Raw genomic sequence first — 27,723 nt, 5'->3', positions numbered from 1 at the left:
GACTTACAATAGTTCCACTTACAATTTTTCAACTGTATGATGGTTTGTAAGCAATGTGCATTCAGTAGAAATCGTACTTCAGATTTTGAGTTTTGATCTTTCCCTGGGCTAGGAATACGTGGTGCTGGGCATGGGGCAGAAGGCCTCAGCTCCCAGTCAGCCACACGGTCCTGAGTGTGGACAACTGATACCCTTAGCACCATCCTGCACCTGTACAAACATTCTGTTTCTCACTCTCAGTACAAGATTCAATAAATTACATGAGATATTCAACACTTTATGATAAAATTGGCTTTGTGTTAGAGAATTTTACACAACTGTAGGCTAGTATAAGTGTTCTGAGCACATCTGAGGTACGCTAGGCTAAGCTATGATGTTTGGTAGGTTAGATGTAATTAAAGCCATGTTTGACTTACCATATTTTCAACCTTGGTTGAAAAATGGGTTTATTGGGACATAACCCCATCATAAGTTGAGGAAGATCTGTAATTTCACTTCTGTGCCAGGTTCTTATAAATACTACCCCTCCCTGCCAGGCCAGAGCAAAGCCCAGTCCTTCCCACCCTGCAGTCATGAGGTCTGGCATAGCGATAAAGAGCTGGATGTCGGGGCTCAGATCCTGACTTCTTTGCTTACGAGCTGCGGGATCCTGGATTAGCTACTCAACATTTCCAAGCCTCAGTTCCTCGCCTTTTGCACTGCGATATGGATTGTATCCATACTTAAGCTTGATTAGAGATTATATGAGCTCTGTAAAGTGGTTAGTATTGTGTCTGGTATGCAGTGAAATGTGAATTTTAGCTGTTACTGATTTGCTATTACCATGGCCAAAAGTAGATCAGGTGATGCTGAGAAGATGGCTAACGTTGTATTTCTCTTCCCTGTAAATGACTAATAGTTTGCCACAGGCCAGGGGTTCTTTCTTTAAGAGCTCAGGCCAGCATTGTCAGCTAGGTAGGTTGGTTTTTTTTTAACCTTTTTTTTGGTCATTTAACTTGAGGTCATTTTAATTTTAATTTGATCTCTTGGCCTCTACTGTCTCCTCATTTCCCATTCTGACTGAAATGAATAATAATCAGTATTTTCTAGATACTGTGATTTCATTTTCTCCCCAATGTCTGACATTTTAATTTTTATTTGTTCATTTATTTATATGAGTAATATGATAAAGGAGACATCATGAAATCATATTTAATTATACTCTTATTTAACTTTTAATTTTTAGGAAGAAGGTAAAAAGATGTGAAATATATTATGTCCTGGAAAATCTCATGTACATGGTCATAGTACTCATGGATTTAAGATTCAGATTAATGAAGCTAATCCCATTAAGCTTTCAGAAACTATAATTAAAACCACTTTATTTCCTACAATACAAACTAAGAAAATTGTTTTTAGATCATAAAGCTCAATGCCTAAAAAACTTAGGGTGGAAAATCAGGTAAGAGGACTGAAAGAGAAAGATTCATTTCAGAGCATCTATTTTCGTGGGAATTTCTGAGTGCACTTGTTGAAAACCAGTGTTCATTTTTTGCTAATATATTATTAAGGAAGTTGTTGAGGACCTGAGGTAGATGGGCACAATGGGAATTTCTGGACCAAAGAACTGGAGAGGATGAAAGCTAATGAAGAAATAAATGTATTTCACCCGCAGACTTCTTCATGCATGAGCTTAGAATGGGCTGACAAATAGGACAGGACTCACATCTACACATTTTTATTCTTACCATATTTGTAAGCACGTACCCTGCTGGGAGGTCTAGTCCGTCAACATGGTCACACACAGGACTGCCAAGGGATTCCATTCAACTGTCCTCTGTTGATCAGTTAAGAGCTAGGTTACTTTATAAGAATACAGCCATGTGTTGGCAGCTAGATCTCCTGTATCTTCGGATTTCTATTAATTGTCACTTTATTTTCTTAAACTTAATAAGTGTCCAAAGCATTTACATATGTATGGGAAAAGCCCTCTTCCTCTGTACTTCAGGGCATTATCTTAATTATTCTGGGGATCGCTATTTCCTCATATCCTACTCACTCATTAGCTGGTTTCTCCTCCTCTGTTATGCTTCTCCACATACACTAGGCTGCTCCCTCCAAGGTCTTTAGAGACTTCCAGCATGGCAGATCCCACGGACAACATTGAGATACCTCCATGCTTGACTCTTCTGTGGCATTGATACTAGTCCTTGAAGTTTGTCAGAGTTACATTTTTCTTGTAGGATCTTCTTCTTCCATCTACCTCTTAAATGTTGATATTCTCTATGGTTAAATCTTTAAATCTTTCTCCTTGCTTTATAAATATTCCCTTGGCATATAATAGGTACCCTCCTACATTCCAATGACATGTATATATATATCTATCTTTAATCAATGTCTCAGTCCTGGTTTCTAAGCCCATGTTTCTTATTATCTATTAGATTACTCTTTCTGCATATCCAACACCTAACTTAAACATTCTAGGTTTAAATATCAGTCATTTCTCCCCAAATTTGCTGCTTCTCAGCAATATGTAACTTTAAATATATTGCTTAATAATAGTATTATTTATCAAGTAGCCCATTAAAAAAATTCTGAATATTACTTTTGAATTTCCTTCTAGTCAACTGCTCCATTCCCACCCATGTCCAGTCCATATGTGTCTGTGCTGGAGATCTCCCAAACCACATCCACCTTCACTGATTTACTGGGAGGCCTTGCAGGACTAGGTGCGCAATGGTGCTCACAGCTAAGATTTATTACAATGCAAAATCAGCAAATGGAAAAGTTATATGAAGTTAAACCCAGAAGAAACCAAGTGCAGACTTCTGGGAGTCCTTTCCCTGTGGGAACTCCCAGAACACATTTAATTTCTTCAGCATCGTATTGTGACAATATATCTGAAATGTTGCCCACTGGGCAAGCTCACTAGAAGCTCTTGGCCTAAGGTTTTTGTTGGTGACTGGTCACACAGATACCACCTGCCTAGCACACACCCCAATTCCAGATACCCAGAAGGGAAGAAGGGTTATGTTCAGCATAAACTGCCTTGTTTATATAAACAATTTAGGCACAATGAGCCTTTCTAATCAGCTAAGATTTATTGGGAACTGTCCTGAAATCCAAGCTTCCAGATACTGGCCAAAGGCCAACCTTGAAAGTGGGTCTTTCTGAGAATACTGGGCCAGCTGTGTAAACTCTCTTCTGCACATTTTTCTCTACACTGAATGTCTTTCTGAAACACCTCTCCGTTCTCTGATTAAACCTTTTTTTTTGATCTCCACTAACTTCACTCTAAAGCCCAACTCCCATTTAATGATGTATCCCCAAAGGTCTACTATAGGGCCTCTTACGTGGCAGGCATTGTATGATTGATGGAAAAAATATGCAAAATTCCTCATAATTGTGTCATGTTCTACATTTTCCATTGTCATCTCTCATCCCTCTCCAAAGCATGCTTGTATTTTAGAGATTCCACACTCTGATCTGCCCATGCTTTCCCACATGTTCAGCTCTTTGCAGTGGAAATTTCTTCTTCCTGGAGTCCTCTTTCTGCCATCAGCCACCTGGCGAAGGCCAAGCCTCAGCTCACGAGTGAGTGCCTACTCTCCCATCCCCTGCGATGGTGATGTACGCACAGCCAGGTAAGCTCCCCATGCTTCTCTGACACAGCCCTCATTACTTTAATTTTAATTTAAGAATGTGTACGATGAGAATGAAGGGGTGCTTTTATACAAAGGGCCAAATGATCATCTAGACAGATTGCCGCACGGTAGTACTTATTTCTTCGCGGGTGACCTGACCGCCATTCAGGCTCAGACTCTTAGCCTTCTGTGCTTAGGCACTAGCCTCAGCCACGTCTCAGTTAATAAGAATGATTGGACGTAAAGGCGCTAAATCACACTGAGAGACCTCACAGAGGCCATTTTGCCGGTTTAAAATGAGAAACATCTGTGAAGCCAACTTGACAGTCACATTTGTCTGATAAGTACGTTTGCTCTCTGTAGATAAACTACACTGGAAGCCAGATGATTGGGGAGATGCTTGATAAGCATGGACTCAGAACAAGGGGGTTTACATACATTGTATAATTTCAATATTTCATGGCATTAGGCTCCCTTAACTGGACATAGTAACCTCAGAAACAGGGATATACCTTCAGGCAGATCAGATAAACCTGTAAGCCTGATAAAAACTCTCGTCCTGGACAGCATTTGGACAAGAACTGCAATATTTGCCTGCCCCTTTTTCTCTAGACATGACTCTCTTTTTCTCTCTATATTTGAGTGGCTGGCCTAGTCCTTGTTTAACTGGCACATTCTTTCCGATTTTATTGTAGATGATAGTCTAAATTTTACTGGCCAGTCTATTTCTTTAAGCAGAATTTGCAAATCTCTGCTTTGATAAAGTGTTGATTTCTGGGGGCAAAAACCAATCATTTTTCTTATTCCTATTTTATTTTTGAGGTGATGAGGAGAACTTTGCCTTGCGATTACTTGTTTATTTTACACACGTGACTTATCCAAAAATGAATAATCTCCCAGAGCTCAGGGACTATGACATTAAATCTGGTGTCCCAATACTTAGCCTAGAATTTGATCACAAAAAAAATGTCACATAAATGAAAAATAATGAATCTCTTTGGTAGTAAAGTGATGTTCATATTATTTGATATTTTAAACTATCTTTAAGTAGAAGTGTTATTTGGGACTCTATAATCATTTTAACATGTTAGATGTTGTGATTTTTTTTGTTGTTGTTGTCCTTTTTAGGAAGCTATGTTCAATTAATTAATAATGTATTGAGACAGAGACAAAGAAAAAGTCGTTAAAAGCAAGATTACTAGCTTGTAGTTGATTATATTAAAATTCTCGTAGACTGAAATTATGTAATATATTGTGATAAATATTTAGCTTATCAATAGTGTAGCATTATTTATTGAATTGCTTAAATTTGAAATAGGCAGATGTATATGATATCAATGGGCCCTTAACTCTGAATCATTTTGATTACCAAGTTTTCTGAAGACCAGAAACATTTTTTGAGAAAAGAGGTAGTTTGATTTTTCTAAAGAAAAGACATCACGTTTATAAAGTTTAACTGGCTTATATGTAACAACTCTATTCTGGAATGTTCAGGTACTTAGGTCTGTGTTTTGCAACCAGTTTACGTCATAGCTAACATCAAAATGTTAAGCTTGTCAGGTATACGTGAGGTTCCCCATGTGTTTTACTGAGATTTTGTTTTTGTAGTCACAGCAGCCATGTTACTGCAGATGGAACACAATGGTGGGACTAAGAAATGTCATATACAATAGAGTTATTATCTGCCTTACCATCCACAAAGGAGTGGGTTAAGTGAACATGGAAATGGGCCATGAAAACATCTGTTTACTAAATTGGGGCATGATAGGAGAATGAACGGCTTGCGAGATTAAACGACTTGTATGTTAAAACTCAAAATATGTGAAAGTAAGGAGGAATCACCATTGGATAGACTGTTGAGACATTTTGGAGAAGATAAAGAAGAAGGGGCAGGAGGTGATACCAGAGCTTATGTAAATCTCTTTTTCACTTTTAATATTCTTCCTTCTTTCTGGCTGATCATACAGTCCTGATAACTGTACTGCATTTACAAGTTCCAGAGGAGGGATCAATTGCTGAACGAGACACTATGATAACCATTTCTAAATACAGCTGTTCAAATCTATAGAGGAATGGTGGGTTCAGTGTTTCCCTCTCACCTGTCTAAGCTGGGATAAAAGGTGTCTCCTTCTTTCCGCTCTAGTGGTTGAAAGAGTCCTAGAAATGTTACTTTTTCATCTGAATGAGTGGAAGTGGATGAAGGATTAAGCCCTGGGCAGGTTTATAGCGCTGCCAGCGCCATGAGTCGTTCCTCTTGCTGAACCTGCTTTTCCTACTCCATGGCAGACGATCTGGGCTAAAATTAATGACAAGTGGAAAGAAAGGGAAATCGTTGTTGATGAGGGAGTCGCAGGTGGATAAAGCTAAAAGAAAAGCTAACGTTACCTTGCTACTTTGTGAGAGGCTGAGAGCAAGAGAATGAAATTATCTCTTAGCTGTGTTTATGCATGAACACAAGGCAGATGACGTCATTTGCAGAGCTGGGTACAAATTAAAGTGCAGAGCTCCTTGTTAAAAAGTAGTTAGGCATTTCAAGTCAGCCCAGCATTAAACCAAACGTGAGTCTCTTCTATGGCAGGGCCCTGTGTCACTACACAGTTTGCAAGCCCAGGAAGCTGGCCTGGAACCTCTCAAGAATGAAGCTATTTGCCTGCCAAAATACGCTCCTTTATTTGAAGCTGAAGGTCCAGGATGGGTCCTAGTACATTTAAAAAGCATTTATGTGGCATCAGCTATGTGATGTGTGTCAATAATATTTGTTAAGGTTTTGTGGGTGGACACTTGAAATAATTCTTATGTTGCCTTGTTTTTAGTTTTCTATTTTACAGGTTATATATAGAAACATTGTAAGAGGCCTCGCTTCAGAAGGTAACATGTGCGAATCATTGCCTCCTGAATGCATGCAAAATACTTTGTTCCACAACAAAGCCATGGGTCACATGTAGCTGTTAACCTAATTGATAAGCTGTTGAAAAAGGTGCCTGAACCAATGAACATAAAACATGTTTTATCAGGTTCCCTTGTCTATAGACATGCATTTGTAAGTGGAGACCAATGATCAAGGTAAAGAAAACTTAATAAGCTGAAATCATTGTTAGTTTAAGTGTGACTTGGTATATAATAATCTCTAGATCCATCCATTTTGCTGCAAATAGCATTATTTCATTATTTTTTACAGCTGAGTAGTATCCTATTGTGTATACATACATCACATCTTCTTTGTTCATACATCTGTTGATGGACATTTAGGTTGCTTCCATCTTTTGGCTGTTGTGAATAGCGCTGCTATAAACATTGGGGTGAATATATCTTTTCGAATTAGATTTTTTTTCAGATACATGCCCAGGAGTGGGATTGCTGGATCATATGGTAACTCTATTTGTAGTTTTTTAAATAACCTCCATACTGTTCTCCAGAGTGGATTCAAAAACTTCAACTTTTTAAATTTAAATCTTTGCAAAATCTTTACATACTTCTTTATTTAATTAAACATCTGTATCAAAATTATTTAGCCTTTTCTTGATGACTGAGGATCATAAACATTTAAGTGTTGTTTTCTCTTTCTATAAATAATTCCAAGACTATTGTCAATTGTTACAACTCAAGACATATGCATCGAAAAGTGGCCCTATTTCCCATTCAAGCCTCTGCTTCTAGGAGTCAGTCAAAAATGTATTTAGTTGTGTTTATCAAGCATTTATTTCAGCATTATATTAGGAAAACAGAGCAGACATTGATTTCATAGTACTTATAGCCTAGACACTAAACAAGAATCACATAAATAAAAATGTAAATTTAAGCTGAATAGTCACCAAGAATGGAAACTGCAGGGGTATTATGAGGGAGTAAAACAAGGCGGCTGATTTAGATCTGTGTGTCAGGAGAGAGATGACACATGAGCTGAGACAGGAATAGGTAAGTCTTAGCCAGATGGAGAATGAGGAGGAACATCCAGGTAGAAGAAACAGCATGTGCTAAAGCCCTGAGGGTACAAAAGGGCTCAGCACATTCAGGAACTGAAGGGAAGCCTGCAGGGGGCAGTAGTGAGCGGGGGGGGGGTGCAGTGCTGAAGAGTCTGTGAGGCCAGATACAGGAAGTTCTATCCATGGACTCTGAGGACCGCAATGCATACGTCTAGGAAGCTGATGTATTTACCTGTTTTTCTGCAGCATAGGACAAGGGAGTTAATTACCGAACCACAATTACAGGTACATTGTACCAGGCCCTGTGTTAGCTTCTTTAGACATACGATTTCATTTGTTCTCAAAATGATACTGAAAAAGTCAACATCACCATAAAAATCCAGAGCAGTGCCAGAAATTTTATTCTAATTTTTTGAGAATATGCCAGCTGATGCCAGGTATAGAAAGGAGGGATCAGAAATTTCTGTATGTTCTATTACTGAACTCATCTCTGTCATTTTGTGCAAATGAGTGTCAGTTTGGGACTATATATACTCCACTTGACATCTCAGGTGGAGTTTTGCTAAAGTATAAGCTAGGCAGATGCAAATTAGAAACTTTGTGCAATCAACAGTCCATTTTACTTATTCTGTGAAAAACCAGTGACCTGCTGTGTTCTACTTCCACTGCTCTAATTATCCTCATTTGGGGTATATTTCAAATTTTCTCAGAAATAACTTCTCTGAAAATTATGTAAGCAAAATGAAGTTTCTTAGAATATCATATTGAGATGATTTAATATTTGACCAAACTAAAATATAGCAGATAGACAATTACTGTCTTAGAGAAAACAGTGAGCAATGATTTGGACTTTTAAAGACATTGCCATTTTTTCTTACAGTTTTATCTTTTCTCTGAGAACTGTTGGCTTCCCTTCCACAATTGAAAGTGACCAGTTTCCCACTTTTGTGCTTCCTTTCTGCCATATTTTGTTTGCCGATTTAAGATGCTACACTCTTTTTAGCTGCCTGACATGTATTTCTGGGTTCTCAGAGTGGCAGTAGAGATCAGTTATTATTAAGTATTGAAAGTGAACAAAATGAGCATAATCTTTACTCAGCAAATTCATGTCTAGGAAGAAAGTCAGTTTGAATGCAACCACTGTGTTCCGAAGAATTCTTAAGAATCAGAGTATGAGGGGGAGGGTATAGCTCAGTGGAAGAGTTCATGCTTAACGTGCAGGAGGTCCTGGATTTAACCCCCAGTGCCTCCACTTAAAAAATAAATAAATAAACCCAATTCCCACCCCCACCAAAAAGAGAATCATATTATAAAAGCAAGCAATTGTAGAGATGGAGGTTAAAACCTAGACAGTTTCAGAAAGATAATTACAAGATTATTTTTTCTCTAGAAATTTCAGTGATACAGATATCTTAAAACTACCAATGATTTGTATTTTTAATGTAAAAAGTAAATATTAATCAATAGAAAAAGAAAAAAATTAGAGAAAACATTCTGAGGAAGCCCTGTGCATTTTAGATGATAATTAACTTGTAGGTAACCATTACCTAAATAAATTTATAACCCATTGGAATGATAAAGACCAGACTGAAATGAGATGTTTTAAAAATACACTGTCAAAATTAATTATAACATTCATAACTGGCAATATTTTCAAATTATAAGTGAAGAAAAAAGGGCTAAGAGATGTGTGTCGCATGCTTACCATGTTTTAAAATCTCACCTGTGATCCTAATCACAAAATCAGAATCATTATGAAAATTTCAGCGAAAATGAAGTACTGGTATTGCTTAAAAAAATCAGGACAAATATTGCATAGATTTATTTACAAAAACATTCATTGCAGCACTTTTTTAAATGATACAAAAAAATAGAAAATTACCTAAAATTTTAACAATAGGGAATTGGCTCAATACATTTCGGTAAATTCCTGTAATGTATATATGTACATGTACTGTATGTATTCATGGCATATTATTATGTGACAAAAGCCAGTTATAGAATAGCATGTATATGACATTTTCATTTTTGAAAATTTATATTTATATGTTTTCCATTGAAAGTATCTAAAAATATATATAACAAAATATTCAGACTAGTTGTCTAGAATCTAGAATTATGGATGTCTTTTCACTTTATTATCTTTACGTTATTTGCTATAATAAATATGGATTATTTGGATATTGTCTACAGCAATTGTTATAACAAAGATTATAATTATTACTTAATTAATAGGTAACTGTAAAAGAAATCCTAGCCCCTAGAAGACTGCAGAAGTTGGGAAAGAGCTTTTGGAAAGTGAGGAAAAAACCCATGGCCACATGAAAAACTGTTTATGGGTGCATGCTATCTTGTCTTAATAACTGATTCAGCAAAATAATACTATGGAAAAATCTTTAAAGGACAGAATGCTGAGCACTAATAAGCATATAGTTTACAGAATGCATCTAAGTTTAACCACGTATATTCTATTTGTTCTTAGGGAAAATTAAAGAAATATGGTGCAGGTAGAAAACCATAACGTTAATGTTCTCCCTAACTGAATGGCCAAGCTATGAAAAAGGGGCAGTAAATGTGGTGGGTGTGGTAGATTTCCATGTAAGAATGAACTTTTTAAAAGCAGTTTGATACTCATTTACTGGGCTCTCACCGTGTTCTAGATTTGGTGCTGTGCCAGCAAGACGTACAGCATCTCACTATCTTGCAAGAGAGAAAGAAACATTGAGAACTGAATGATGTTTTAAGTGCAGAAGCAGCTGTTTAGACAGAGTGCTCTGAGAACACAGAGGCAGCAGTGGTGAATTCAGACTGATGTGGGGAGTTGCACTGAGAAGGCAAAATGTGACTTGCTCCTTAAAGAATAAGCAAGAGCTACCAGGCGAAGATTGATTAAAGAGCTTTCCAGACAGACAGGACAGTGACAGCAAGAGAACAGGCGAAGTGTGAGGTGTGTCATGGGAGCACCAGTCACTCCGAGGTGTGGGTGTGTGTAGCTGTGGGAAGGTTGTGTCGTAGCGTGCACGTGAGGGGTGTGGAAGATGCTAAGTTAGTCAGTGCAAGCAGTTAGCGATGCAGGTACAAAATGTAAAAGGTTAAAAAAGACATGAGATGTGAAAATTGCTATTCTGAAAATACAGATGGATTGCTTCTGTCATTTAAAATCTGTGGCAGGAAGAGAAGAGGTATCTTCGGGGTGAATATCATTTGCCTTTATATTTATGGTTGCATTTAATTCTTTCATCAAACTTAGGAGGTTAATTACTCTCAATTAAAATGCAGATGAGAAAATGGAAGCTACAGAAATTACCCGAATTCCTAGAAAGATGAACTGCAGCAGCAGGATTCGGTCAAGAGTCATCCAACCACCCCCCCCCCCCCCCCCGCCACCATGGTATTCTTTCCATCACACCACCCAATCTTTGATCTGAAATACCTGATTCTCATATTTCAACAAACTGTGGACCACTATCACCACCACCACTATCACAAAGACCACAAAGACCACTATCACCACCACCACCAAACATCTCAGTACTTTTGGAGATAAAAACAAATGAAGAGAAACAGGATATGCATGTGAAACCTTTATAAACTGCACTGCCCTATTCAGCATGCTTTATGGCATTGTTATGGTGATTCACATAGAGATCTGCTGCTTTGCAAGCCTTGATTTTTCCCTGTTGTGGCCCTCAGCTGTCTGGATATGGCAGGGTTGCTGGGGCTGGCAAAAAAAGCTCTTTTTTCTGCAGAATGTGAAAAATCCACACAAAGGTATTTATCCCAAACAGCTACTTCCTCTTTTTACAAAGGACTGATTTGGAATTCAGTTTGGTTGCGATGCCATAGGTGTTTCAGAGTTTGAGGGCAGCTTCCAAGTGGGGGTTGGTTAGATGAACTCTCTGTATTACCTGCTGGGGTGAGCGTTGGCCAGGCTGGGTAAACTCATTCACCCAGGAAATGGCCTTGCAGTTGAAAAGATGTGAAGCACAAATGCGTTGTCACTTGAATTTGCCCATTTTCCTTCTTTCTTCTATGCTCTTTGCCATGAGCCTCCACAATGTGGTACTTCATAAGGAGGGAGGAATGCCAGCATCTGCCAAGACAGTAAGATACAGATCCTGCTTCTTCAGTGGACCAGATTAACATATTAAACAGCCTGTTCGGCTAAGATGTTTCCAGCTAAAATTAGTGTTTCCTTTCTCATTATCCTACTTGTGATTTCATGAGGTCACTTTTCTCCTGGCCGTGCTTCCTCCGTCTTCCTCTGCCCCAGTCGTCTACACGCTGATGATAGACGGATCTCTTGTAAATGAGAATCTCAGTGTAACACCCCACTGCCTAAAACTGGTGCAAACTCAACTCGTCCTTCAATATTCAGGCAATGCTTCCCTCCCCAAGAGATGACCACTTTCTCGTCCACTGAACCCTGCAGGTGCCTCCCACGTGGTCTCTGCCCACCGTACGGCCAGTTCTTTGTTTACCACCTGTTACTTTTTGAGTTCAGGGGCTATGCCTTTTGCACTATTTCAGTATCAGAATTTCATGTATGGCTGTCTCACTGTATGTGCAAAGAAAACATTAGCTGAATATATTGAATTAATTAATTAAATATTCAATGAATCATTAATATTAAATGAATGATTGAGATGGTGAAACTTCTATAGAAGGTGAAATTGGAGGGGTCAGAGAGTCAGCATATCTACGTGCCATTTATGGCTCCGGATAGAGGACAAAGAAAATCGCTGGGATTTCCTTAAAATGACATGAAGCTAGCAGCTTTGAATACAGACTTTCCCTGCTTATAGACAGTTCTTGGTGTTTATTTGAGTTCATGACATATCTCAGGGGTCATCAGCCTGCAAGTGTGTGCAGAATGCTTTACGGTGATAAAGACAATGAGGACAGGATGCTACGTAGTCCCTGTTTACCCTGGAGCTTTATGAAAAGATCATCCTATTTTATGAGTAATGCTTAAGACTTTTTTAAAAATTCATTTTCCTTAAGATAGCGCAAATGCTTGAAACTGCCTTTCCTCTGAGGCTTTTAAGAAGTAGTAAAAACTCCAGATAAACCAAAATTATTCAATAATATTTTATAGACCTTTCTGAATTGCCTTTTCCTTTTTCTTCCTCTAGAGGAGTGTCTAGGAGAACATTTTTCATTCTTTTCTACACAAATTTTGCTTCATTTGAATAATAGAGAAAATGGTAGGGAGTAATCTGAAACTTTAATATAAATGGGAGGTAGAATTATCAAATTAATCACCTTAAAAGTTAATTTCAACTATTCAACTGTAACAAATGTATTATTCTATCAGTAGGATATATCACACCTGTACATTCATATAGAAAGATATGAAAAGAGATTGGAAGATTGCATAATAGCTATTCAAAAGGTAACTGATAAAAAAAAGTGTCTTATAGCCCAATTATTCTTAAATGATATTATTGTATCTGGGTAATATTTTATATTGGATAATAACTATGTGTTAGGCCTTAAATTACCCCAACATTCCTGAAATGACAGCGAGAAACATGATGTTTGATGATTACCTAAATGTGATGGTACCTAAATTTGAAAGTTTCCTTTAACCATAATTTGAATAATTCCTCTCTAATTTAGAGAAAATATTTCATGTCTTGTTAGTGCCCCTGCATCCTTCAGCCAACTTTTTAGAACAAAGCAATTCAAACTATTTATAACTAGAAATTGACTTGGACACTAAAGAGAAGTTTTGATCTTAAGGCAACGGAGGTGACTGAGCAGAAAGAGACATGGGATCTGAATGCATCCCCAAAGGGCCATCAATGAAGCCAACAGAATGAAACCAAAATAATAGAAGTCATTTCACATCAGATACTTGAAGACATGTTTCTTGTTTCTGAAAAACATGCAAAATCATCAATATGCTAGTTTTGCATCCCAAGAAATTTCCCAAAAAGTCATGGCTCATTATTTCTCTCTTTTTAGATAAAGACTCACACATACAGCTGCTCACTTGACCTCTCTTCTATGTCTGATTCTTAACACCAAAAACTAACAATTTAACTCCCAAAGTGGTTTTCTCAAAGTTCCTTCATCTTAGAAGGGACATCATCCACTCGACTTTTGGCCAAAAATCTATGAGTCAGCCTTGATACTTCCTGGTTTCTTACCTCTGCATTCAATCCAGCACCTAAAAACCTCCTGAATGTCTCTTAAATATTTTCTCCTTCTGCTACCACCGCCACTTTAGGACCAGCTCCACGATCTGTTGCCCAGGAGAGGGTACTAATGAATACAATGGGCTTCTTAATGGTTGTCTGCTTTATCTTTGGACTCTCTCCAGCTCCTTGTGCATGCTGCAGCCAGAGCCCTCTTTCTGAAATGCAAGTCGGATTATGCCATTCTACTTCTTAAAAACCTCTAGTGTTTTTTAATTACCTTAAGGTTTAATCATAAATGGTTAAACATAGATTACAAGCTCCTGAGCGGTCTGGCCCATGTCCCTTTCTAACAGTCCCTCATCCCGCTCTCACTTCTGTAGTGTCATTGACTCTCTTTCAACCCCTCACACTTACCCGGTGCTCTCCCTCCCTCACTGCACCTTTACGCTCGGTCTCCACTTGTCTGAAAAACTCCTGTCTCCTTGTCATCTGATGAACGTTTATTCTTCCTTCAAATTTCAGCTTAGCTGCCTGTGACCATGACCTCTTACTTACTCTCGTTGCACCATGTGACTCTAACCATAATTATAATTTTAAATTTGTTTAATTGCTAAACAGTCGCCTTCATTGGCCTCTAAACTCTTTGAGGACGTGACACATCTGGGTTTGTTCACTCATGCGTCTCCAGAGCCTAGCCCAGTATTCAGCATTTCTGGTTGTCATTGTCTAATGAATGATAATGGTCATATGAGCCTGTATTGATGCTGGAGGAAATCATTTTTTGAGTAATGACAAATATTCAAAGAAAGACAAGTAGATTTTAACATAAAGTGCACTAAATATAGCTGTCTTAAGAATGATTATGGGTCATCTATGCAGGCATGCATATATATGTACTTCTTGCATTCTTAAAAACCGATCAGCAGACCTTACGCACTTGGGTCACTTGGCTTATGTCAAGACGTGTGAGGCTCGAAATATGTTTCCATCTACCACAAAGTGTTAGTTTCTCAGAATTGAATGATATTTCTCAGAATATTAGTTTCTTGGGGCAGTGGAGTCATTAAAGGGAGTCAGTCTCGCATGAGCTTGAGATTTAGAATCAGATCTGTTTGGTTTGAATCCTAGTTCTGCTGTTTATTACCTGTGTGAATTTGGGCAAATGACTTCATCTCTCTAAGCATGAGTTATGTCATCTGTAAAATGGGTTTTATGATACCTACCTCATGAAATTATTTTGGGGGTTATGAATTTAACATACATAATTAGAACTTTTCCTATTTAATATGTACTAAATAAAAGATCTTCATTATTCTTGCTACCTATACCTTCCTCCCAGGTACACCACATAGTTTGAAAGACATACCAGTTACATTCTCATCCCTTCTGCATGTTCCATTTGAATGGAGGACAGGCTTTAAAACTAAACTTTAACTGATGGGAGCTAGAGAAAAAGGACAGAAGGCGGACAAATATGCCAGCCAATCACCATGGGACACCCAGGTTAATGCCTGATAAATGAGCAGAAAGAAAAAGATAGCATCATTCACCTTTGATGTATAGTTACTTGATTTCTGTTTGCTTTTAATTTGCTTAAGTTAGTTATAAAATGTCTTCTTTGTGAGTAATTAGTTGTGCTTATCTGCTTATTAGAGGGTAGGTGTTGGAGGAGGTCATCAAAAGGATGTGACCGCTGGTCAGTCTGTGAGCTGGACCCGAACGATCAGGGTTTCCTCATCCCCTTCCCTGTCCTTGGAATGTATGTTCTGCACCCCGCCCGATTCCCACAGTGGGAGCCAGACTTGAGGATGCAACCTTGAGAGAGCAATGTGTTGTTGAGATCATCTGAACTGAATAGTGACGGAACCTAGTTAAGGCTTCTACACACACGTCTAAGATTCTGGAGGGCAGTGCAAGGTATTCTCATCTCGTGACCACCCAAGACAAGCCTCTTAAGTAAGTCTTCTGGCTTATTAGACCCGCCACCTACCAGTCTGGAGTGATCTACACCTTTCCTCTGTCTTTTCTTGCCCTCTGTGTATGAGGCTAGTTTCAGATTTCATCTGGGAAGCTCCCAAGTTTTCAAAACAACAGAAGGATGTCTTCATGTTTTGTGCCATAATTCCCTTCAGTATGCTCTGTTAACTGTACCTCGTTCAGAAGGAAAATTAAATGGGTAGTGCAAACATAGCAGTCAAGTTAACTCATACTTAGTTTTAAACCGTCGTATATGGCTATATGAGGCTGTTCTTAGGTGGTGAAGACTGAGATAGTCTTAAGGTTCCTAATTTTCTTAACAAATCATAAAGCTAAAAATAATGTAAGCAATCAATTGGCTGCCCTTACCTTTAGAGAAGGCTGTGCCTAGCCCACCTCAGCAGAAGGTTGGTCTGGCTCATTGCTTCCAAAATATTGTTTGTCAAAGACAGTCCAGTGAGCTTCACCCTTCTTGTATTCCTTTTCTTTAAGGAATAACCATTGTCTTTTGATGCCTGTTTTTAGCAAGTGACTATGAAATGTTATAGATGAATTTCTTGGTGGGAATATAAAACTAATTCACCACTCGAAAGTATTGTGAGAATTACATGCACTTCTGTCCTCAGAAAAGCGATAAAGATGAAGTGAGTAGATGATAAAGGCATTAGCCTTTCACCTCATGTCGCCCATCACACAGATTTATTATTGTGCATAAGGAGTAGGTATAATTTTCATATCCAGATGAGACACATACACACTTTAAAGATATGTCAGTGGGCTGTAAAAATCCCTCTTCACAGGCATTAATTTCTACAAGTTCATCCTTGATTAATATACAATAATAATAATTTATATGGTTAACAATGATTTAGTGCTTATTATGTGCCAGATAATATGATAATTACAAACATGCCAAATTCTCATAAAATTTTGTTCAGACAGGTTTTATCAGCTGTGTTTCCCAGATGAGGAAGGTGAAACTTGGAGAAGTTAGGTAACTTTCACAAGATTCCTGCAGCTTAGTTGGTAACCAAGGTATGTTTTGAGTTCAGGCTGACTTGATTCTGAAGCCTTTGATGTTGGTAACTAGTCAGAAATCAGCAGAAGAAAGTTGACGTGGGGGCCAATATATGATTGTTTTTATGTAATACTATTCTTTTATGTGTTTCTGGGAGCGTTTGATTAACATAAGCAACATGGGTTTACTAAGCTATTTACCTCAGTGTCTTCTTTGCAAGCATGTGGATGTGACCCTCTCTGCGGGTGAGTGCCACCGGGAGTGAACAACAGCCTCGGAGATTACGTAAGCACTTAGTTGCCATGGAGCCAATAAGAAGGCCTAGACTAAGAGCAACTGGGATGTGTGAAAACGGATGCCGCTACAAAAATTAAATCAATCAGACACTCATTAATTCAACAAAGCAGTAAAAAACAAACAAACAAACAACTATTATAGTCCAAATGATTTTAGGTTTAAAAAACATACCAAAAAAAAAAAAACCAGCATAAATTCTCTGTTCTTTACAAGCTCACATTTTAGTGTGTATGGCAGGAGAGGAATTGATAGGTGTTGTAATTTAATAATTGCAATAATAAGGTGCAGTCCACAGTAGAGGCATGGAAGAAAGTATAGAAGGGAGTGTTTAACTGGTTAGAGTTTTAAAAATAATTTTAGAGAAAGTTATCATTAAGTGTGAGATGGAGTCCTTCAGGTGACATGGAGACGTGAGAAGATGGGCATTCCAGAAAGAAGAAACGGTGTGTGCAACAGGCATCGGGAGACTTTAAGTAGTTTGGCGCAGCTGAAATGTTAAGGGTCCTGAGAGCCACGCGGGCACATCTTGGACTGTTCTCGCCAAAACCATGCCATAATTTGCTTCTCTCTCACTCTCTTTCTCTCTGTCTCTGTTTCTCACTTTCTCTATCAATTCACTTTGTGGAATTGGCCCAAGTGACTGTGGGACTGTGGACACTGGCGAGTCTGAACTCTGTGAGGCAGGTCAGCAGCAGCCTAGAGATTCAGGTAAGAGCTGATGCTGCAGTATTGATCTGAAATCTGCAGCGGGAGCTCTGTGTTGTGCTCTTGATGCCGAACTGCTTCTTCCTTGGGAAACCTCAGTCCTTGCTCTGATGGCCTTCATCTGATGGAATGAGGCTCACCCACACCTTGGAGAGACGAATCTCTTTTACTCAAAGTCTATTGGTGATAAACCGTCACGTCTAAAACCTGTCTTCACAGCAACGTCTAGGGTGGTGTTTGACCAAACACTGGGCACCACAGCCTAACCAAGCTGATGCAACAAATTAACCATCATACCCACTAGAGAAAACCAGCTTTCTCCTCCTTTTTTCATACTAATACTGAGCCCAGGTCATAGATCACTTCCTTGCAGCTCAGAAGGAAGGGACTCCAAGATATATAATCCTCGGCTTTCCAGTCTTCCAAGAACCAGGAAGGCAAACTATATGTGAGTTGGAATTAAGTGAGTCAACTAAGCATTGTTTTGGTTGCTCAGCAACCTCTCAAACTCTTCCCACACTTAAACTTTCAAACAAGAACAAGAACATAAAAGCAAGAACAATGCGCTTAATATAATTCAACTATCCTTTGTGCAAACAAAAGCTCACTTATTCTCTCCTTAAAGGGGAAGCCCCAAATCTCATCTGTTCTCTGCGTCCATTTCTGAGAAATGTTCATTTCTACACCAGTGTAGTTACAGTTACGTCTTGATATTTTGTAAACCATAGACTAAATTATGGCATTACCAGAAAATAATTCATCCGATATAATTTCCTATATAAATTAGCAAGAGAAAGGTATATAGGAAAAATAAAATCAACTTCTCTCTTTCTGCCTCTGTCTCTGTCTCTGTCTCTGTCTCTGTCTCTCTCTCTCCTGGAAGAAAATTGGGTTGCCTACCTGTAGTCCTCATTTCTGCTACTTTTTATGAGGCTTTAGTTAATATTTGTAACTGGTCAAAATCTGTAGTTATTTTTTGTGACACCCTTCATCACTAGCCATTCTTAGTTTACATGAATTTCTGGCCTTTTTTTCCTAATATAATCATTTTAATCTATAAAGTCTTTTTCATACCACTTTTTTCAACCAAATGAATTTTGATATATAACATTTTCATTATTATTTATCCCAAAGTATTTTTTTAAATTCCTATGACCATGTTTTTTCACTAATGAGATGTTTTGAAGTGATTTTTAAAAATTCTTCAGGATCTTGGTAATGACTTTTTTGGATATGACACCTAAAGCACAAACAAAAATATTAAAAATAAGCCAGTGAGACTACATCAAATTAAAACGCTTCTACTAAGCAAAATAAACCATCAACCAAGTGAAAAGACAATCTATGGAATGGGAAATATATTTGCACATCGTATGTCTGATAAGGGGTTACTATTCAAAATATGTAAAGAATTCATAAAACTCAACAGCAAATAAATAAGTAAATAACCCAACTGAAGAAAGGGCAAAAGACCTAAATAGACATTTCTCCAAAGAAGATATATGAAAGCCATCAGGCACGTGAAAAGATGCTCAACATCACTAATCATTAGGGAAATGGAAATTAAAATCACAATGAGATGGCACCCCATGCCGATTAGAATGACTATCATGAAAACAACAGAAGATAACAAATACTGATGTGAATGTAGAGAAAAATGAACCCTTGTGCACTGTTGGTGAGATTGTAAATTGGTGCAGCCACTATGAAAAATTGTATAGAGAACCCTCACAAAATTAAAAATAGAGATACCATATGATCCTTTAATTCCACTTCTGTACATATATCCAGAGGAAGCAAAAACTCTTAACTTGGAAAGTTGTCTGCACTCCCAGGTTCATAGCAGCATTATTTTCAGGAGCCAAGACATGGAAACAACCTATGTGTCCATCGATGGATAAGCAGATAAGGAAGTTGTGGTATATATATAATGGAATACTATTCAGCCATAAAAAGAGGAAATTCTACCATTTGCAACAACATGTGGACCTTGGAGACATTATGCTAAGTGAAATAAGTCAGACAGAGAAGGTTAAATATTACATGATCTCACTTATATGCAGAATCTAAAAAACAAACTCATAGAGAAAGAGATTAGGCTTGTGGTTACTAGAAGCAGGGGGTGGGGAGGGGAGAATTGAGGACAGGTGATCCATCAGTGAGAAATTTTCAGTTACAAGATAATAAGTGTGGGGGCTATAATGTACAACATGATAACAATAGCTAACATAGCTGTATAATATGTAGAAAAGTTCTTAAGAAAGTAAATCCGAAGAGTTCTCATGGCAAGGAGAAATTGTTTTTCCTTTTTTTTCTTTCTTTTCTTTTTATTATATCTATGTGAGAAGATGGAATTTACCTGAACCTGTTGTGAAAATCATTTCACAATATGTGTAAATCAAACCATCATGCTGTGTGTGCCTTAAACTCACACAGTGATGTATGTCAATTATTTCTCAATAAAGCTGGAAAAAACTGCATATAATTAATGTATACAATTCGGTGAATTTGGACAAGTGTATATGCATGTGTTACCATTACCAAATTAAACTCAACCATCACCTCCCCCCAGAATTCTTCAGGTATATGGGGATTTTCATTGACCTTTTGAAACTGATCAATTGCATGTGGTTAAAGAATATGGTTGATGGTATATATCTGAATTTTTTATATTATATTATATCATATCATGCTGTATCATATCAGATCACATCATGTTATAGATTATATCTGGTAACTGAGAGAAACATGTTGAAAACGCTATGATGGTGGATTTGTCAGATTTCCCTATAGCTCACCCAACTTTTGATTGACATATTTTGGAGTTATCTATGTTTGAATCGTTCTATCTTCTTAGTAAGTTGAAACTTTCATCATTATGCAGTGCTCCTCTGTAGTTATCTTGGTGGTCTTCTGATAGTCTGCCTTCCTAACACCATTTCTACATTCTTATGTAGAAAGAAGACTCTCTTTCTTGAGGGAACCCATTCTTTGGGATTGGAGGGGAAGCCTCTGCGTTCATCCTGTCCCACCATTCTCAGAACCGACTTGCACTTTCTTCCTAGATTCTTTTAAAAACTCTCTGGACTTTTCACTATTCAGATTTGCTTTAATGTGCTTCTTGCTGTTTGCAACGCAGTCATTTCTCTGTGAGTATCATTTTAGTCTTTAACTGGTTCTCTTAGTTCTACAGTCTTACTAATTCCTTTGTACTTTCATCTTGTTTTTGAAGTCTCCTGTCACTGAATTTGTGTTGTTGTTGTCGTTTTATAAATATTCTTCTATTGTATAAGGCACTTGCAGAGAAAGTTCTTTTTCTTTGGCTATAATTGCTTCCACATAAGGCACTACATTCATCCTTTAAATAATATGTTTCTTTATTTCTACTTTTTCTTTTGTGTGTGTTGACACTTTTGGAATTGAGGCTTTGCCATTTCTCTTTTCTTCTATTTATAACAAATAGTCTTATTAAGATATTCCTTTAGGTTTGATATAAAGTGGATATTTGTCCCTCTTTCCACAGTCGTCTGTGCCGGTTTTGTTGGGCTAATATTCACTTCCTCTGTCTGGAAGCGTCAAGCTTCCTATCTTTTCTGATGCAGAGGGTAGCCCTGAACCTTAGCTTCTGCAGAGAGAGTCAGGACCAGGTCTATATTTTCACTCTTATTTCATCATCTCTCCCATAAATCTGTTTCACTCCCCTACAATTCAGAGAAGGGGAGACACTAAGTAAGTGACTTTCGTATGTTTGACTCCTAGAGTTACCGGGCCGAGGGGTGGAGCAGGGAGACACCTTCCTTGGAGATCTGTGCACACCAGTGTCCCACTCCTCGTAATCCGCTGCTCACCTCCCAGAATTTAACTTCCTGTTAAGATTTTCTCATACTTATTTCTTCTTTTGCATTGCTAATTGCCTTTTGTCTTGAGCTCTCTCTCATTTAATAAGGTCAGTATGGCAGCCCCTGACAGATTTTTTTGTGCCTTATTAAGGGAAGACTTAATAAAGTTATGTTAAAAAGAAGTATGAGAAAAGTTCTTGAGGGTTGCTTTGATCATTTGTCTGAGTTTCTCACATACCTTTTCAATTGTTTTTCTACAAATTGGTTGGTGGTGTGTTTTGAATGCATTTTTTTTAAGAGTATAGCCTACTTATATCTTCTTTATAATTTTGCCTCTGAGAGGAGGTAAGGCTAGGAGCCTGCTGAGTCGTATCGAACTTTTGGCTGTACTGAATTGGCACACCTTTCTTCAAACATTTGGAGCTATGTCAGCTTCCTCCTTGCAGGGTTTGTTGTTGCCGTGTCCCTAAGATTTAAGAGAAATGGAAACATTAATATTCAGCCTCACCTTTCTTCTTATCCATGGTTTTTAAACATGGGGTGGCTTTGATATTTATCCCAATTAAAAAAAACTAACAGTCTGGCACAGCAAGTGCCATTTATCTAAAGTAAGCAAGTCGCAACTCCATCCAGTAGCACAGGAAAGGAGATGAGCCTGAGGGTAATGACGTGTGGCTGTGCGTCCCCACAGCACTAGGATGCTGTTGGGAACAAACTGTATGTCTAAGGAAAAAGACAATTTATTAACATTCAACATTAACCTTTGCCTAAGGAGAAATGCACATAGATAGATCATGTCATTTCAGCGAGCAACTTAGGAACTAGAAGAAAAAATAGTTACCAGCATATCAGGAAAAAATGTAATTGGAGGATTCTGAACAACATCTAGCAAGCATGACTACAGAGAGATTCAAGCACTCCCGGGGACAGTAAAGTTCTCATCAAATTATACACACTAAAACTCAGAGAACTAAAGCCTACATGAAATCTTGAGAGGGTTCCAAATAGAAAAGCTAGCATTGATTTTTTTCCAAGGTGTTAGACTCTTTGTCCATAAATTACTGTTCCACTTGTGAGTAATCTGTATCTTGTCTTTATTCATGTGTGCATTATATTTCTCTTTTCCAAACCAGTGGTATAGCTTTACAAGATTCCACTCACTCTATTTAAACTGAGAAATGAAAACAAGTGAAAAACACAAGTTGAAGGTCAAAAAATATGAAATAAATAGGTTTAAGGAATTCATTAAGGTCTCAGGTCTAAATGCAATCGCTTTTTAATATTCCAAAAGAAAACAGTCTTTAAAAATAGGATAAATGTGGGAAAATTCATATAGATAACAATTTGCAGTAAAGGGAAGTGAGTTAAAATAACTAGGAAAGGGTTTCTCGTACTAAGTGAAGTAAGTCAGTAAGAGAAAGACAAATACTGTATGCTGTCACTTTTATGTATTTTAGTGAATCCAAACCCAAACTGGTTCTGCTTGCCACACTACAGGCCGATAAATTGGGGTACAAGGTGCTGGGGCAAGGAATAACAACTTTATTTGGAAAGCCGGCAGACTGAGAAGGTGGCAGACTGACTGATGGTCCTGGAGAACCATCTTCCCCAAGTCAGAATTCAAGCTCCTTATCTAATACTAAAAATGAGAGGGTGTGTGATTGTTGCAAACTTCTTGGTGTCGGAATCCTTTGTGCTTGCAGCTGTCTATGTGGGTCAGGTCATGGTGTCCCTGTAAACCTCCAAAACAAATGTTATTTTCTAGTCTGTAACTTTTTATCTTTATATGAATCGAAAAATGTTATATGCTTAAAGGTCAGAGCCTTGAGAATGAGCTCTCCTGTATATTTCAGTCTATAGGTGACATTCTTTTTCAAAAGGTGCAGAACCATCACTACGAAGCCCAGGAAACAGAGCACAGGGTTAGAGCCAGAGGAGCAGATCTGATATGGAGTCAGATTTGTTCTTTTCTGTTACAATTCCCCACTGTCGATGTCCGTTCCACAATCTGGTGGGAAAAGGGGCGATGACTATTCTGGCTACTTCCTGCTGAACAGGAGCGATGAGGGGGTGATCATGGAATGGAACTGATCAGCCTTGGACAGGGAAGATTCCTTAGAATCTGAGTCAGTGGTACAGTCCTCTTTTCTTCTTTATCTACAACTACTCGAACCTGATGAAACCTCTTGGTATTTTGTTGAATTTGGAATTTTGGGGTTCAGTTCCTAATACAGATCTATTAATTTTACTTTTGAGGCTATGCCATAATTACTCTGTGCTCTTTACTTGGAAAAGATTAAACAAATAGGTTGCCCTTTTTCCAGCTACTATGAAATTATAATCTCAATATTTACCTTTTTTTTAAAAGAGTAACCTTAAGTCTTCTAAGGGTTCACAAACCATTGTTCCCTAGGCCTCTCAGGAGTTGGGTCATTTTCTGATTCTGATGATGGTGGTGCTGCTTTAATCCTCATGTGATGAATCCATGGCTTTACCTCAGCTAACTTGACAGATGAATGTGTGGTAAGTCCATCTTGTCCATCTTGCAGTCAGCTAATGTTCAGACCCTTGGTCTCTCCAGGTTTTAATTCTTAGTTTTGGAGTTCCCTATGATTTGGATTTTTTTTTTTTCTTCTTTCTATCTTCATTTCCTAGTTGATCACATCCAGACACCCATCTTTGAATACCATCCATCTGCCAACCCTTCCCATCTTTGTATCTCCAGATAGTCCTCTTCTCTGAATTCCTGACTCATCTATTTAACTACTCACTCCATATAACACACTTATTTCAAAAACAGAATCTTTGATTCTCTTCCCCAAATTGCTTAGTCTTTCCATCTTTGTAAATGTCACTTCTCTTCCCCCATTTGCTCAAGACTCTCCTACATTTCTTTCAATCCATCAGCAAGTCCTGTTGGCTCTACCTTCACACTATATCCCGAATCCTTCCACTTCTCACTACCAGGATGACTATCATACTTCAAGCCATTATCATTTCTTTCCTGGACTGACTGTGGGAATAGGTTCCCAACTTAATCCTCTGCTTCGACTTTGCTACCCTGATGCCTTCTCCGCTTGGGATCCAGGGTGATAGATCTAACATGGAAATCACACCTTATCACTGCGGAATCTTCAGCGCCTGCAGCACTTTCTGGTACATAGTTGGCACTCAATAAATATTTGTTGAATGACTGAAAAAGAAATGTTCTTTAGGGAAAGGGGTTAAATACAATAGTTATTTCTAGTATGTATGTATATGTTAGTTCCTTTAGTGGCCCAGTCTCATCTTCACTCATAAACTGCCCTCCTGAATTTGGGGGAAATTATTCACCGTCTGTCATTCTTCCTTACCAACCAACAGCTTAGTGCTCCCAAATGTGACATTGAGGGTGACCTTGTGGGCTTACCACAGTAGAGAGGTTGGGCGTTGATGTCCTCCCTCTTGGTCTCTACCATCCCAAAAGGGAATTCACTGACGTGAACCACTCCATTAATTTAAGAGGCTATAACCTTCACAATACTTAAAATTACTTTTCAGGAAATAACATACCTGTGCTGCAACTCAAGGTGTCAGAAATGTACAGAGTCTATAATGTAAATCTAACTATAATAGGTGGGATCAGAGAGGGTTGGTGGAGGGGATTGTGTAGACTGGTATGAGAACTTGCCCTGTTCCTCAAATCATACAGTATACTTAACCCACTAGTGTATAGCATCGCCCCTAACCTTACATTCATTATTCAAAAATGCACATATTTTAGGAGGTCAGCATTCAGACTAGGTTCGGTAGTTTGTCATTTTTCTAAAGTGCATATATGCATAAAGCACATATGACAAAAATGGGAAAAACCAGAAGTCGATATTTTCTCTTTTTCCTGGTGAAACTAAACTTCTTGTAATCAATCCACCGACTAGTTAATTAACAAGAGCTGAATTAAGCCCCCAGGCCATGGAGCATTTAATTTGCCTTGGAATCCTAATCCAGTTAAATGCCAAGTCTCTGGGGAGAGGCACTGTCTTGCTACATTTTACCCTTGATAAACTGTCTGGAATTAGAAGGAACAAGGGAAGCCCAGAAAGAATAAGTAGCTTTGGGCCCAAGTAGCACTTTGGCAAGACTGAGCTGTACGCCTGTGCCTGTCAATATCCATTCATTACTAAGAAAATGGAAGACGGAGGAAAAAGCAAATTGTCTCTGAAAGTCCTCTTACCTGTGACATAAGGCAACCCAAACTGGTAAACCCATGAAGTTTGGTCTTGATGTTTTCCCGTGACCTTGTTGGAACAAATAGGAAAAAAATAACAGAAAGCTGCTGCCTTTTTCACTAAATCTATTTTAAGATACGGAACTACTTCAAATGCAAGAGAAAAGCGTACCACGTTTCAGCGTGAAGCAACAGGTGCCGAGATTTTATGGCTTCAGGGTCAGGTCCTGCAGAAAATTTAGTCACAACAAAACAGCAGGAAATTTAGTCTACAATTTGCACTCTAACTTCTATTTTTGGCTTTATCTGATGCCAGGAGGCCCATGGCTACCTATGCCAGGTTGGGATTCAGAAAGAAGCAGCGTCGCCAGGGTTCTGTGCAGAGCTAAGAGTTGCTTCCGTTAAAGAGCCTCGGGGCATTTCATTTGGAATGTCGACTTCAAGGGTGGCTGAACTTGGCACCAATCCAGTGACATTTGAAAGTCTGGCTTTGTTTCCATATCTCTCCCTTGCGCTGAGTCACAGATACAGATGGCACATTTGACGATCAGGTGGGTGTGCGTGGCAGTTCCGCTTAGTTAGGAATGTAAAGGTTTTCAAAATCTAACTTTTTTTTTTTTTGCTTAAAGAGATTCATTTTCAATCCAGTGGCAGAAATCATGAATACAATCAATTATTGAAAAGAGCAAGTAGCATGTTGCCAAAAAAAATGAATAGACAAAAATTAAATCAGAGGAGTGCTGTGATGCGGTGAAGGACCGACTGCTCCCAGGGCCCGGACCCAGCACTGAAAGGGAGTATTATTAATGAGCATGAGATAAGGCCAAAGGCTCTTTGCTCAAGGTCCGGCAGAGATAGAAAAAGACTGGGGCCAGGGAAATAGGGCAGCAGATAACGGACTGGACCTAGTGATGGTGACAAGTAAATGTAAGTTAGGCCATATGCTTGTTTGTGCAGAAAGGAAAACACAGATAAAACTATAGAAGCAAAACCGAATATTTTGCCCCACACGGAAAGTTAATATTAGATTTATGCTTGCCAGGTGCGAGACAGCACAGGACAGCTCAAAAACGGACCGAAACATACAATTTGTTTAAAAGAAATGAACACAGGATCCTTTCTTTGAGCTCAGACCCTGCACGTGCCAAGGAAAATGATCTCCCCAGCCCCATGCCTCACATTGGAAAGGACTCAGAGGGCTGTGTTTGTTCACTGGCTTTGATTCTGCGAATGAAATTTTCTTTTAAGTAAAGAATAAACAAACCATTTCAAAGAGCATTTTGTTTGTTTCCCTGAAGTGTGTTAGAGATTCCAGGTATAAAAAGAATGGGGTATTTTTGTTTCCTACTTTAAGGGGTCAGAACAGCCTCATCAATCTTTGCACGTGGGCCTTTGAAGTAGGCACCAATCATACGATATTCTTTCCATTCTCCATGTGGGAAATCTCTGGCAGTAAGAGTTAATGGGCCTCTGAACCTCAACAATAGTCTAACATTTACAGCATTACAAGGATCTACTGACATAAGTTTTAGATTAGAATCTTAAACCCAGGCATCTTGTTAGCTTAGCATGGGGTTCTTAAAATACATTTTAAACCATTTTTAAGATACAGATGATGAAAGCATTTGAGTCTTTTGTTGGGCATATGTCTTGAAAGGCTGAAATTGGAATTAATTTTAGTATTTGAAAGATGACTGAATTTTATCTGGGCTTTCCCCCAAAGAGCTTCTAATATAGACGTTATTAATGTGCACAGACGCCTCGGCATGAATTAAAGATCACCATCTCCTGTCCTATGGGAAAGGTAGAAACTTTTCTGGATACCACTATAAATAGCACTATGCTTAAGGATATAGTAATGTGTATTCTATATGCCTGTTCTACAGACTACACTGCAAAATGAATGCATTTACCATGAGGACATTAGGTTAGTGCTGAAGAGGATAAAACTATACTATATCCACAAGTTTGCTCAGAGTCTTAGTCAA

The 27,723-nt window shown here is 38.3% G+C and overlaps 1 long non-coding RNA gene across 1 annotated transcript in view; it reads left to right on the top strand.

Annotated features, from left to right (window-relative positions):
* LOC116665907 overlaps nt 1-26,997 on the top strand; it is a 108,173-nt gene extending 81,176 nt beyond the window's left edge. Inside the window, exons 4-8 of the long non-coding RNA XR_004322693.1 lie at nt 3,492-3,623; nt 6,437-6,491; nt 23,942-24,051; nt 26,052-26,286; nt 26,778-26,997. This is a non-coding gene — a long non-coding RNA (uncharacterized LOC116665907). The remainder of the gene's footprint in view (nt 1-3,491; nt 3,624-6,436; nt 6,492-23,941; nt 24,052-26,051; nt 26,287-26,777) is intronic.
* Nucleotides 26,998-27,723: the final 726 nt, after the last annotated feature.

This window comes from Camelus ferus, chromosome 9, assembly GCF_009834535.1.
Source record: "Camelus ferus isolate YT-003-E chromosome 9, BCGSAC_Cfer_1.0, whole genome shotgun sequence".
Classification (NCBI taxonomy): Eukaryota; Metazoa; Chordata; class Mammalia; order Artiodactyla; family Camelidae; genus Camelus; species Camelus ferus.
The sequence above is the reverse complement of the archived record's forward strand: the minus strand, read 5'-3'. Positions and strand labels throughout refer to the sequence as shown.